This window comes from Protopterus annectens, chromosome 2.part0 (assembly GCF_019279795.1).
Source record: "Protopterus annectens isolate FY-2018-M chromosome 2.part0, PAN1.0, whole genome shotgun sequence".
NCBI classification, from domain to species: Eukaryota; Metazoa; Chordata; order Ceratodontiformes; family Protopteridae; genus Protopterus; species Protopterus annectens.
In genome coordinates, this window is record NC_056728.1 from 1,620,828,777 (window position 1) to 1,620,840,979 (window position 12,203).

The following is a 12,203-nucleotide window of genomic DNA, read 5'->3' on the forward strand; positions in this document are numbered from 1 at the left end:
ACTTGTGTGGCACTACCGATGTGCCGTTTGTATTTCCGATCGATTTCCCGTTGCCGGCCATGTACACTGTCACTTGACAGCCTGCGTGTAGACTTTAGGGGCCTTCTGGTTGCGGCGATGTAGCTCGCAGGCATTTGTCTCGCGATCTACATGCCGGAACCCAAAAGTCCTGCTCTGACAGAGTTTTTAGTTTAATATAGAACAGAAGTTGCTATGGAAAAAATGGGTAATTAGTAGGGAATATAAAATACTGACACTATAAGAATCAATCAGACGATGTCAGCAAAGATTCGGTAAAGAAACTAGAAAAGCAATTTACAAGGGAACAATGGGAGGACATATGTATGGTTCTCAAGCGTGTATCAAAGTCTAGCAGGTTTACGATTTTTGCTTGGAAGTGTTTGCATAGGTGTTTTTATACCTAGTGCGTACTTAAAAGAATGTTTCCTCAGGTAGACAGCAAATGTTAGAGGTGTGATGGGGAAGAAAGAGGTAACTGGGAACATATGTTTTGGGAGTATAATGAGTTGGCGGATTTTAAAAATTCCATACAGGGTACTCTGTTAGAAATATTGGGTGAGTAAGTTTGTGTAACTAAGGAAATAGATTTTTTGAGCTGTGACATAGGATTTGAATTGTATAATGGTAAAGTTCTGCACCTCATAAACAAGAGGTACAGTTTCTGATTCTGACCTCATGTTATTGGTTAGGCATAAAATGGCCCTTCAGGGTAGTTAGTCTAGTATTTACCTAAGAACCTACACATAGTAAGGCCTTGTCAAGCTTAGTTGTGTTGGCTGCCAAAACACACAATTACAAAAAAATGGAAATCATAGTCTAAACCAGCTGTATTTGATGTATAGAGTATTGTAAAAGAGATAAAAGAACTTGAAGAGAGAGCTTTAAAAAAGGGAGGGAGCAAATTGCATAGAAATAAATGGAAATTTTAGGAACAATACATACAGAATAATGCTAAGGAGGAGGACAGAGGCTTAAGGGATGGCATAAACTGAATAATTTATGTAAGTTGGACTGATGATAAAGAAAGAAATAATACATTTGTGATGTATAATGTATGTAAATAAAACAAAAATGTTAATATTGTTTATTTTTTCTATTAATATATGTCTGCCAATGTCTTAAGTGATAATTTAATAAAGGTTTTCAAAAAAAGAAAGAAAGAAAGAGTATACCAGCAAGAGTGAACTATTTCCCTATATTGTCTAGATCTCCTTGGAAAGCATTTTCATTTCTGTCATTTGAAGCAGATCTGTGTCATTGTATCAGATTGCCAAAGCATTGAAAGGCTAAACATTGAACTGTAAATATAAAAAAATCAGGACATCAGATACATAAAAATTAAGGGGAGCTCAGTTTTCTGAGATCACAGAATTTGCCCTTTCCCCACTGTAGTGTGATGTCAGAGTTGACTGACATACCTAATTAGCAGGAGGAAGTTAGTTTTCTTTTTGCTTTTCAAAATCCTGATTTTCAACATTTATGGCTCAATATTCAGCCATAAGTTGTTTTGGCAGTTTCATAAAGAGACATAAATGAATTCCTTGCACATCACCCTCAAAGTTTTCCTGGAATTTGCTGCTCCTAAGAGCCATGCTTCAAGAACTTAGCTTTATGCCCCGGTAAACAGTCAACCTAGCGTGACACTGTCCTCCATCCCCTGGAAGTTGAGCAGGATTCAATTACTCATGCCTTCCCTCCTCCATCTGGCCATCCTGTGCATGAAATGTTACTCGGTCTTATGTCACCAGTGGTGCAGATGGTTGCCCTCCTTTCCTGATGAAATATGAGGGAAATGCTACCCCTACTGTGCCTGCAATGAGTGTGAGTGCCCTTTTCTGAAATTGATTTTTAGAAAAGGGACTTGCTTAACAGTGTAGTACATCAAACTACCTGCAGAAAGGCAAATAGTCTGCTTTAGCGGGTGGCAGTCCGTGCTAAAAGACATAGATAGGATGGGGTAAAGGAGCAGCCACAGTTGGCAGAATTTGTTAAGGGGCATATTTGGTAGATACAGTACCTGCATTCATTTCCATACTGGCATTTCTGAATGCCGGTATAGAAATGAATGCCAAATATTGGCTTTTGTGGTCAGGGTTAAAACTTATCAGCACATTGTGTGTGGTATAAGCTGTAGCAAGCTGTGCAAATGTAGCAAGTGGTTTGCTACAGTTCTTAAAAGTAGAAAAAATGCTTTTCTTTTACCTCAAGTAGTGGAGTTTCTTTTTTTTTTTTTTTGCCCCTCATCTTAGACACGAGATGCGCTATATCAGGGAATGTCATTGGGCAGTAGATGAGCCATCTACTGCTGTATAGTGCAAGACGAGATTCATAATTCCTTCATAGGTAGGAAGACATAAAGAAATGCATGACAAAAACCTACTCTTCCTGAAGTATATTCTTACAGTCTGCTCTGTACTAATGCTGTTACTGCTGTGTACTGCCTTTCATCTGTGTTTTGATTATTCCACTTTTGTTATCACAGGTGTACAGGTGCTTCTAGCAAAAACTATCAAGCTAGAAATGTGCTCAGTTTACTGATTTATTTTTTTCTGTTTTATTCGCAGTCCCACTTGACACTGTAGTGCAAGAACTCAGGTAAGCTTTTATTAACCTACACTATTTTGCTTTTGTAATTCGGACACAACAGTACTGTCTAGATTGAATGATGTGCTTTGAGCTTAGAAAGATAAAATTATGCTAATTAAGGGAAGAGAAAGGCCACTGCAGTTGTATCATCATTTTGAAGTAATTTATATTTCAAAGCAAGCCTACTGTGTAAGATAATCTGATAACAAAGGTATCTGAAGGGATTTCAGGATAGTCCATACCATCTAATTATGGTTATTTTATACAGAACTAATGAGAATGTGGTCTAATCATGAGCAGTTTTCAAACTTTATCATAATAATCTGTCACCAACTTGACAGGTCATGCCAGAACAGCAGTGCAGATATTAGCATTGTCCTGCTGTCTTTTCAGTAACTAAAATGCGTCCTTGGGTAGTAAAGTAACCAAAGAATGTGCCTAAGAAATGGTTGCTAGTGTTTACACATTTCCTCCTGTTTAAACAACTGTTTAGCATGTGACATTTAGATAACAAATTAGACAGTTTCTCAGAGCAAAGGTGCCAAATTAAATGACAGCTACAAGGAAGCCATTATATGGAAGTCATGGTTTATTGCAAAAATTGCCATTTGCTAATTCTCTTATTAGTACTGATGGCTTTTTTTAACTCATTGTTCAGCTCTATTCAGTGAAACAGGAGGAGGTTATGGTTTACTGTAAAACTTCATTTTGCTAATGTAGATATTTGGATTGGCATGATTGTTTAAACTCAATATGCATTTATATTCAGAGGAACAGGACATAGTATAAAGTAGTTCTTTCTTTGCATCTGTGTACTAATAAAACTGACAATTCTGGACTTTAGGACTAATAAATGCAAGAAAAAAAAATAAAGGGACAGTGAAAGATTTCAGCACTGATGTTAATTGGTCTGTCACCAGCTGCTTCCAGAATATAAATGCAGTTGTCAGACTTTCCTGGGAAGTGCATTAAATGTAGCTTGCTTTACAAAAGAACTGATTTCCCTGTCTGAGAAAGCTGGAGAATGTTTGCAAGATTCAAGAGTTATAGAACACTTCAAAATGCATGTCAGAGTATGGAACAGTATGTTCTGGAGAGCAGTGTGTGGCCAATTATTATATCATAACCAGGTATAGATTTGTGAAACCCTTGTTTTTTCTCAGCATGGTGCATTGTTTTCTTTAGGGAATAGTTATTGTTTTACATTCAAGTAGTGAAAATTAGAGGATTACGATGAGGTCCCCAATAATAAGCAGTTTGTTATTTGTTTGAGTAGTAGATTTCTTGTCAAAGTGTGTTGTAACTGGCAACCAAATCACAATCTTTTGTAGTACCTAGTTTTGTTTGATGGAAATTGTCCCCATTCTGAAAAGACTACTGTACTATCTGTTTTAGCAGTCATTTCTGCTGATGTGTTAATGCTGTTTAGGTTTTTTATTGCAACATCTGAACATACACAAGTGAAAATAACAGCTGTTATGATTGAAGTGTGCAAACACAAGGGTTTTATTTACACAATTTTCAAGCACAATAGGGGTGCTTTGCTTACTGGAAGGAAAATAGTATGTAAGGAGCAGATGACAAGGCGACAGTGCATCATACGTGGCAGGAATATCTTTTATTGATCTGGTTGAAGCCTGAGTTGAGATCTTTATGTTGTCACCAGATATTGAGAGATGTGAACAGCCTTGTTGTTGTAAACTGCTTATGTTCAACTTTGAATTATAAATGGGTTAAGTTTATACATTATCTTAAGTGTTTTAGAAGGGCTTAGTGCTGTGTTTTGTGTGTGTGTGTGTGTGTGTGTGTGTGTGTGTGTGTGCGTGTGTGTGTGTGTGTGTGTGTGTGTGTGTGTGTGTGTGTGTGTGTGTGTGTGTGCACGCACGTTTGGAGAACAGAAGGAAAGATGTTTTCCCTACAAGTGTGGTTTTCCTGCTAGGAACCCTTTTTTTAAGATTTCTGTAAACTTAAAAGTTCCAGTAATAGTATTCTTATCCTGCACCAATGATACAGCAGAAGTGTGAATGACATCAGTCATAATGCAAAAAAAATGTTTGACATCATTGGACATATGTGAACATATGTACGTGTAAGTGCTTGGGTTTGTATGCAACTAATTGTATGTGCGTTTACCAGTGTCCATGTTTGTGTATTTGTAAAAGAAGGTACAGGAAAGTGGGGGTTGAGGAGATTTGGGGAAGGAAAAATAAATGTTAGATATTATGCTTTTCACCACACTGGATTTGTTAAATAGTAAGAGACAACTGGCCTGTTTTGTTTATCCTTTAAGTGCATTTAGTATTCCACCTCTTCTCCTTCCCTTCACTCTTACCCTTTTTCCACATCTCCTGTGCTCCTTGAAAGCCTATACATTTCCTGTTTACCTGTTATTCATGTTATCCATTCCAAAGAGACCCACAACCCTTTCTTGAAATATGTTGTCCGTATACATTACTATGCACTTTCCTACAGTGAACCAGGATAGACATATTTCTGCCCAGTTAGTCAGTTTTTCAATGTCCTTTTTTACATTATTTCTCAATTTTCTATTGAATAGCTGCACCTTTGTGTCTCCAATGAATACGTTGAATTGTTTTCTATCAGATATGTCTGAAAAGAACACACTGAAGAGTAAAGTGCCTCAGCTCGACCTTTTCAGTAAAATACTAGTCAGTTCTCTTTGTCCTGACATTCTGATTATGCTCTTTTTAGCAAAGTTCTCTGTATAGTTAGTTCCCTTATTCCTGGCATTGTGAGTATGCCCTTCTCACCACATTTCCCAGTATCCTTTCCATTCAGTCATGTCGCAAACCATTTCCAGGGTCTACTTTGATCTGGTACCTCCCATCTTCTTACTGTCAGTTTCTTAGCACCCACCATCCTGCTGTCCATTACAACTCCAAGGTTTATTTATGGTGATACAAACCTTTAAATCTACCATTTTGCTGTAGTCAAAGTGTGGGAACTTCAGCCCATGCCCAGTCTGTACAAATGCTGCTTCTGAGGTTGTATCTTCATGGAGAAAAGAGAAATGCAGTCAATCCCATATCTCAAAGTTGGTGTGCTAATAAGGGGAATAAATTTGAAGGTCACAGATATATGGGCAAGACTGCAGTCCTCTTGCAAAAATGTTTTTACTTTGATATGTTTGCTTTTATTCTTAGAATGGTCAGATGAAGGGATAGGAGAGGGAGGTTGGAAACATGGGTTTGAGAAGGAAGTCATTGGTAAACCAACACAGATATAATTTTCTTAGTTTCAGTCATACCCCAGCCACTGCAGGTTTCTTAGCTGCCACAACTACAGAACCAAGACAGAAGCCTTGATAAAGTCCAGGTATATCACATCAGCTAATACTCACCTGTCTGACTGACAGATCTCTCTGTTGGTTGTTTTTGACATCATTGTCATTTGACTTTCCTACTTTTAACTGTACACCTGAAAATAACCTTGACCCCTTTACTCTCCTTGCCCACTTTGTTACTTATTGTCTTGCCTGTTTGAACTGTACTTCATATGCCTATCACCCTCTCTTCCACCTCAAAAGCGTTTTGGGAATGTCCATGACCTAGTTATAGCCTTTCTGCCTACCACCCAGAATATGGTGGAGTGTTGGTGTAGGAGACTAATAATTGTACTGCCTAAAAACCAATTTAACAGTCACTGAATTGGTGGTTCTTCTGCTGAATGAACAGGATACAATAGAGAATATCCAACAGTGAACCTTCAATGGGGCACCTCTTTCATCCAAACACTGGTATTCCTCAGACACAATTACCAGGATCCTAAGAGTACTGTGCGAACATGATATCTATACTATAGCTTTCCTGCTGCAAGCACTGGCTCATAATCTGTTCCTGTGACAATGTATCTGTCTTTTGATTACCTTATGTAGGCATTGCCTTAACATCTAAATAAAGTTGCATTCAAATATTCCTAACATTCGGCATTCTAGCAATGATGAGAATATTGTAGTACACTTTTGTATTTAGGCTGTAGCTGCATCTTTTTTTAAACAAGAAACAGCTGTATTAAATTATCACTTATGGCACAGGTAGTCATGCATTTATATAAATGAAAACAAGCCACATTGAGGTATTTTCTGTTTTGAACATTATACATGACATGTAATCTATCCAGATATTGTCAGTCAACCATTACAAACTCATTCAATTTTTGCCTCCCCTCAAACCTCAATACTTCTTCAAAACATTATTCTGCATGTATTCTTTACAAAATTCCCATTTTTTCTATGTAATTTGCTCCTACCCTTTTGTAAAGATCCCGATTCCAGTTGTTTTATATTTACTACTTCTAGTACAGCTGGCATAAACTTTGATTTCCATTTTCTAGTAATTGGACTGTGTCTGCATCCTATTCCTTTCTTTAACTCTTCTGTCCTTGCTTGCGTCTTACTTTCTTGTGTGATTGTTTGCCATTCTCAGAATAATGGTTCATTGCTTCATGGTTTCATATGGCTCATGAGAAAAAATCATCTGTTGTCACAAAGCCACTTTCTTTCATCAGACACTAGACTCTCTTCTCAGCCAACCTGGATAATTCAGGTAGGCAGTGAACTCCATAAGTGGGGTGGCCTCCAAACAACAGTCTCAAGGCTTCCCTCTCCTATGGATGACTAAAAAAATCGACCCATCCAAAAGACTTTCTGACAGAATTCTGAAACTCTGCCTTCTAACACTTTGAGGCAGTCTCCTATAACCCCACCCCTCATGCACACATACAGGTTCATAGGTTCATAGGTTGGTATTAGGCTATCGGCCCTGGGGCCTATACAAGCCTAGCCATAACAATAATATTAAGTGATAAAACTCTATTTTACTTTAATTTTAATTTTAAAATTTCTTCATGTAAGAAATCAGAAGGCCAACTGGAAAACTGGACAAACTTGATCCACCTGGATCCAAGTCCCCCTGCAGTAATTTATCATCAGACTGTACAAAGACCATATTGTCAAATTCCTGTAGCACATTTTCAGCTCTCTCTTTCACAGAACATGTTTTTGCAGATATTTGGAAATTTGCAATCATTTGATTAATATCAAAAGCACCTGTTGTACTCCACAGCTGTCTTATAACCTATTTCTGTCCTCCCAATCCTTTATAAGATGCAGGAGAAACCTGTACATTTTCTTTTAACATTTAAGTACATTCAAATGTATATTGTCCTGTCTCATTGCCAGCAACATGAGTTATGCATGGGAAGAAGCACCATGACTTCCATTTGATCCCCAACATGAAATTCTCCTTAAATCAGACAAGGTCTACCTAGCAGGGACAATCCTTGTTGACCTTTTTAAAACATTTACAATCAACAGTCATTGTCCAAAACACTTTTTGTGGCTGGCAGGCTTCAACTATGACACTTCTGAAGAGTTTGCAAACTTTGTCTACAATATATTAAATGTGTAACCCTCTTCATTTTCACTGCTATCCTTCAAGGAGATACTTCATGGGTGTGTTCTAGTCCCATTGCTGATCTTTCTCTTTCTCTTTATGAGCTCCCATGCTTTGCACCACCTAATATGAGACGTCTAATATGTACAGATGCTATGGTATTGTGTGCCTCTATTAGTAAGCAGCTCAAAACAAATCTCTGGAATCTGTCATATTGACATATTTATTAGCTACTAATAATCTGGAGAAAGAAAAAAAACAAGAGCTTCATGAACTTTCAAACTTAATTTTATAAGTGGTGTGCCATACATCGGAATGATCAGGGAACCTACCGGTCTAGACATAAGATCAACTCTTAACTATCAAATACATAGGTTTGTAGTTAGACTAGACCCTAATGTTCTACTGTTGCCTTTGGCAAGCCAAAGTCAAAATGAAAACTATGGTCTTCTGGGTCTAGCAAATCTCCTCATTATCTCCCTTTAATGGAAATTAAGCTACTAAAAAAATTATTCATCTTTTCCAACTAGAATATGGAATCCCCTGGTTAGTTCTGGCTTACAGAAAAAGTAGCTGCACGATAAAACATGGATAAAAGAATATGGAGTTTTATGACTTTCACCCCCTAAAAAACAACTTTTATTGCCCTACAAAAAAAACAAAAACAAATTGGCTTCCCATCAAAAAACAGTTTCCCTTCTTGAGACAGTCTTATTAAAGTTGTTCAGCCTCAAAATATTCCCAGTTTTGGCCAACATGTGAGTATGGCTGCAAGTCTTATGTCAATAATGCCACCACTGCTACATGCCGTCATCACAAACTGCATCAAAACAAACATGCACTGTCATTCATAGGGCCAAGAACATGGATGCACTGCCTTACTTCCTTAAAGTGCTTGATCAGTTTTAAACAGTTTTGCACACATTCAATGTATTACCTCCAAGATAAAACTAAATGTCATTGCCTTTATTACTACTGTGATTAGAACACTGCACAATTTCTGTGCCATCTCACATCATATATCAGTATGCCATTATGTGATAGTCAACACTATTGCAACTTACAGCAATCAACCTTTCTGGTGAAGGTAATTCCTAAGTCAAGGACTCAAGCAACTATCTGTCCCTGAATTAGGTCTATTGCTTACTACTGCTGATGAATTAGATATTCATAATCCTCATATAATATCTCTCTTTGTTTAATTTCTCCAAGTCTTTTGGGTTTCTAATACCATGACTGGAGTGGACCCCTTTCCTAAGTCACAGTATGATTAAAGTTCATGCAATTAGCATTGTTTTAATCTTTGATGTTAGCCAGAAGTACCCATGAGTGACTTCTTCTGCATTTTGTATGGAGTTACATGCATTGGTAATATATCTAAGTACGTTTGTAAATTCTTTTGTATGAGACCCATTGCTCCTACTACTACTGGAACTGTATGGGTATGCTTCTTCAACATTGCCCTCATTTCTGCCTGCAAATCCTGGTATTGTATGACTTTGTGTCTCTCTGTACGTAAGACACATTAGTCAATGGGTGCAGCAGTTTCAATGATCAATGCTACTTTTGTCTTCTTGTCATGGACTACTATATCTGGTTTTCTCACATCTGTTTTTTTGAATTGTTGATAATGGGTGATCCCATGTGATATAAATTTCATCATTTTCTATAATGCTTTGTGGCTCTTGTTTTGAGTGTTTTTCATCCACTTCAGTACCATACTGTTTGCACAATCCAAATTGCAACAGTTTTGACACATTATTATGCCTTTCAGTATAAAGTCCTAGTGCCATTAGTATATCACAACCAGCAACAAGATGTGCAACTGTTTCCAGTTCTGTTTTACAGACCTACATTTGTCTGTTTCTCCCACATGTCCAACAGACTTTGTAAACCAATGTGTAAGTAGTCCACTATCTTGGGCCACCAATATTAACCTTTCATCTTTTGGTTTAAATTCACCTCTCCTTAACTATTCCTATGTTTTATCCTGATCAACATGTGGCTGTTCCAAGAGTTTTCTATACTTGGCAACTATGTTTATGTATTTTCCACATTTGTTGCATTTTCATCTGATCCTTAACCTTATATTCTTTCTTTTGTTTTTTTTGGCACATTCATTTGCTGCCTGATGTTTCTGTACTTCTGGTTTAATTTCTGTTCCAGCTTGAAGCTGATATGCTTCTGCTAAACTAAGCAGGGAAGTCATCTTAGATTTATTCTCCTCATGTTTCAAAACTTTCACTGCGTTTGGGTCTTGTGAGGTCAGCAGATATGTATGCATTCCTATGATTGCAGATCTATACATGTAATAAATTTTAAGGAGGCCCATACCTCCTTCAAGAATGGGAAATATATAATCTTGGTATGCACTGATTTTTATATATCATTTGATGAACCTGAAACATCCTTCTTGTTTTCCTGTCCAACCTGTCCAACACCTTTTGAGGCAACTCAATTACTCCAAAACTGTAAGTTAGGACAGGAAGAGCAAATTGGTTTATAGCTTGCATTTATTCCTAGATGTCAATGCTGATTTCAGTATTAATTTAAGTCTTCTAAAATATTCCTTACTAAGTTTTATTCGCATTTGTTCGTGTTTTATTGTTGGTCCTTCATCAGTTCTCAACTATTTATACTCTCCCTCTTGCTCAAGTTCTTTTGTTTTACATTCCTATCCCAAACTCTTTTCTTGATGCTGCAACTTTCCTACTTTAAAGGTTGTATTTGCACATTTATCAAGACCAAATGACATTCTTATGTCATCTGAAAAGGTTTTGACCACTTGCATTTGTGCTTTCAGTTCCTCATCTGATGAGCTATACAGTTTTAAATCTTCTACAAAAAAGAAGATGAAGTCTTTTATCTTTGTTGTTTTCTAGGAGCCAAATGGTAGCCATGACCTAATGTGTTAAGTAGATAATTTAATGTGTTCAGGGCAAGACAAAAGAGCAGCAGTGACAGAGAGTCACCCTGGAATATCCCCCTTTGGATTTTATCCCTGGAATAATAATTTGTCCTTTATCATGCTTAACTGCAAAGTGGTTTGCCACTGTTTCATGGTCGCTGTAATGTAGTCGATCAGTGTAGGGTGTGCCTTATACATATTTAAGCATTCTTTTATCTGTGAATGTGGGATACTGTCAAATACTTTTTTGTAGTCTACCCATGCCATACTTAGATTCTTCCCCATTTCACAGATCTCCATTATGACTTTATTTAACAACAAATGATCCTTTTTTCTATATGACTTTTTATTACCCTTTTGTTCTATTGCCACGATTCTGTTTTCTTCTAAATGGCTATAATCTCTGCATCAATTTCTGTGTATAATATTTACATCATCGGAAGGCAAGTTATTGGTTTACATTTATTAGGATAGCTTGCAGGTTCGCTCTAAAGTAGGAGTATTGTTTTTCCTGTTGTTAACCAGGCTGGTGTCTGTTTGGGGTGCACATATAAATGATTATTACATATGGCTAAGTCTTCTTGTAAAGATGTTAATACTTTTAGCCAGAAGTTAGGTAATGCATCTGGGTCTGGGGTTTTCCATTTAGTAGCTTTTCTTAACTTGTTTTTAATCTATGTGGCAGTTACTTCATCCCATTTCATATCCTGTACATTTCAACTTCTTGAGCTTTATTTTGTTTCTTCTATCCATTTAGCATCTTTGTTATGTTCCACAGGATCTTCTTCATATATATTTCTCCAAAGCGTATCTGTTTCTTCTTTTTAAGGTGGTGTTCCATTTCCTTTTGCCTTGCTTCCCAGATCTCTATAAAACTTTTTTTGGGTCATTAATAATTTGCTTATTTTGTACTTTTCCTTTATATTTATCTGCGCATCTTCTATGTTTTTTTGCCTGTGCTAATATTTTTAGTTTATTATTTGCGATAGTGCTCGATATATTCTGATCTGTTCTGATACTGCACATTGCTTTTATCATGTCTGTCTTTCTGAGTATTTTTGTTGATCTGTTCCCTCTTTTTAACAGTGGCACTTCTTGTCTTAATTGCTTTATGGTTTTCTCTATTCGGCACCTGCCATAACGGCATTCAATTTCTCCCCTTTCTTTCTCTTACTACCCTGTGTTTTTGTGGTAATATTTTATCTGTTATTAATTCAGCTGCACAGTTAATATATCCTGTTTACTTCTGTTATATCACATGAATCTCTATGGAC

General features: G+C 36.9%; 1 protein-coding gene across 1 annotated transcript in view; it reads left to right on the forward strand.

The window, feature by feature from the left end:
• Nucleotides 1–2,591: 2,591 nt before the first annotated feature.
• Nucleotides 2,592–12,203, forward strand: part of ST18 (ST18 C2H2C-type zinc finger transcription factor) — an 825,897-nt gene continuing 816,285 nt past the window's right edge. Inside the window, exon 1 of the mRNA XM_044060418.1 lies at nucleotides 2,592–2,616. The gene's annotated coding sequence lies outside the window, so the exon portion shown is untranslated. The remainder of the gene's footprint in view (nucleotides 2,617–12,203) is intronic.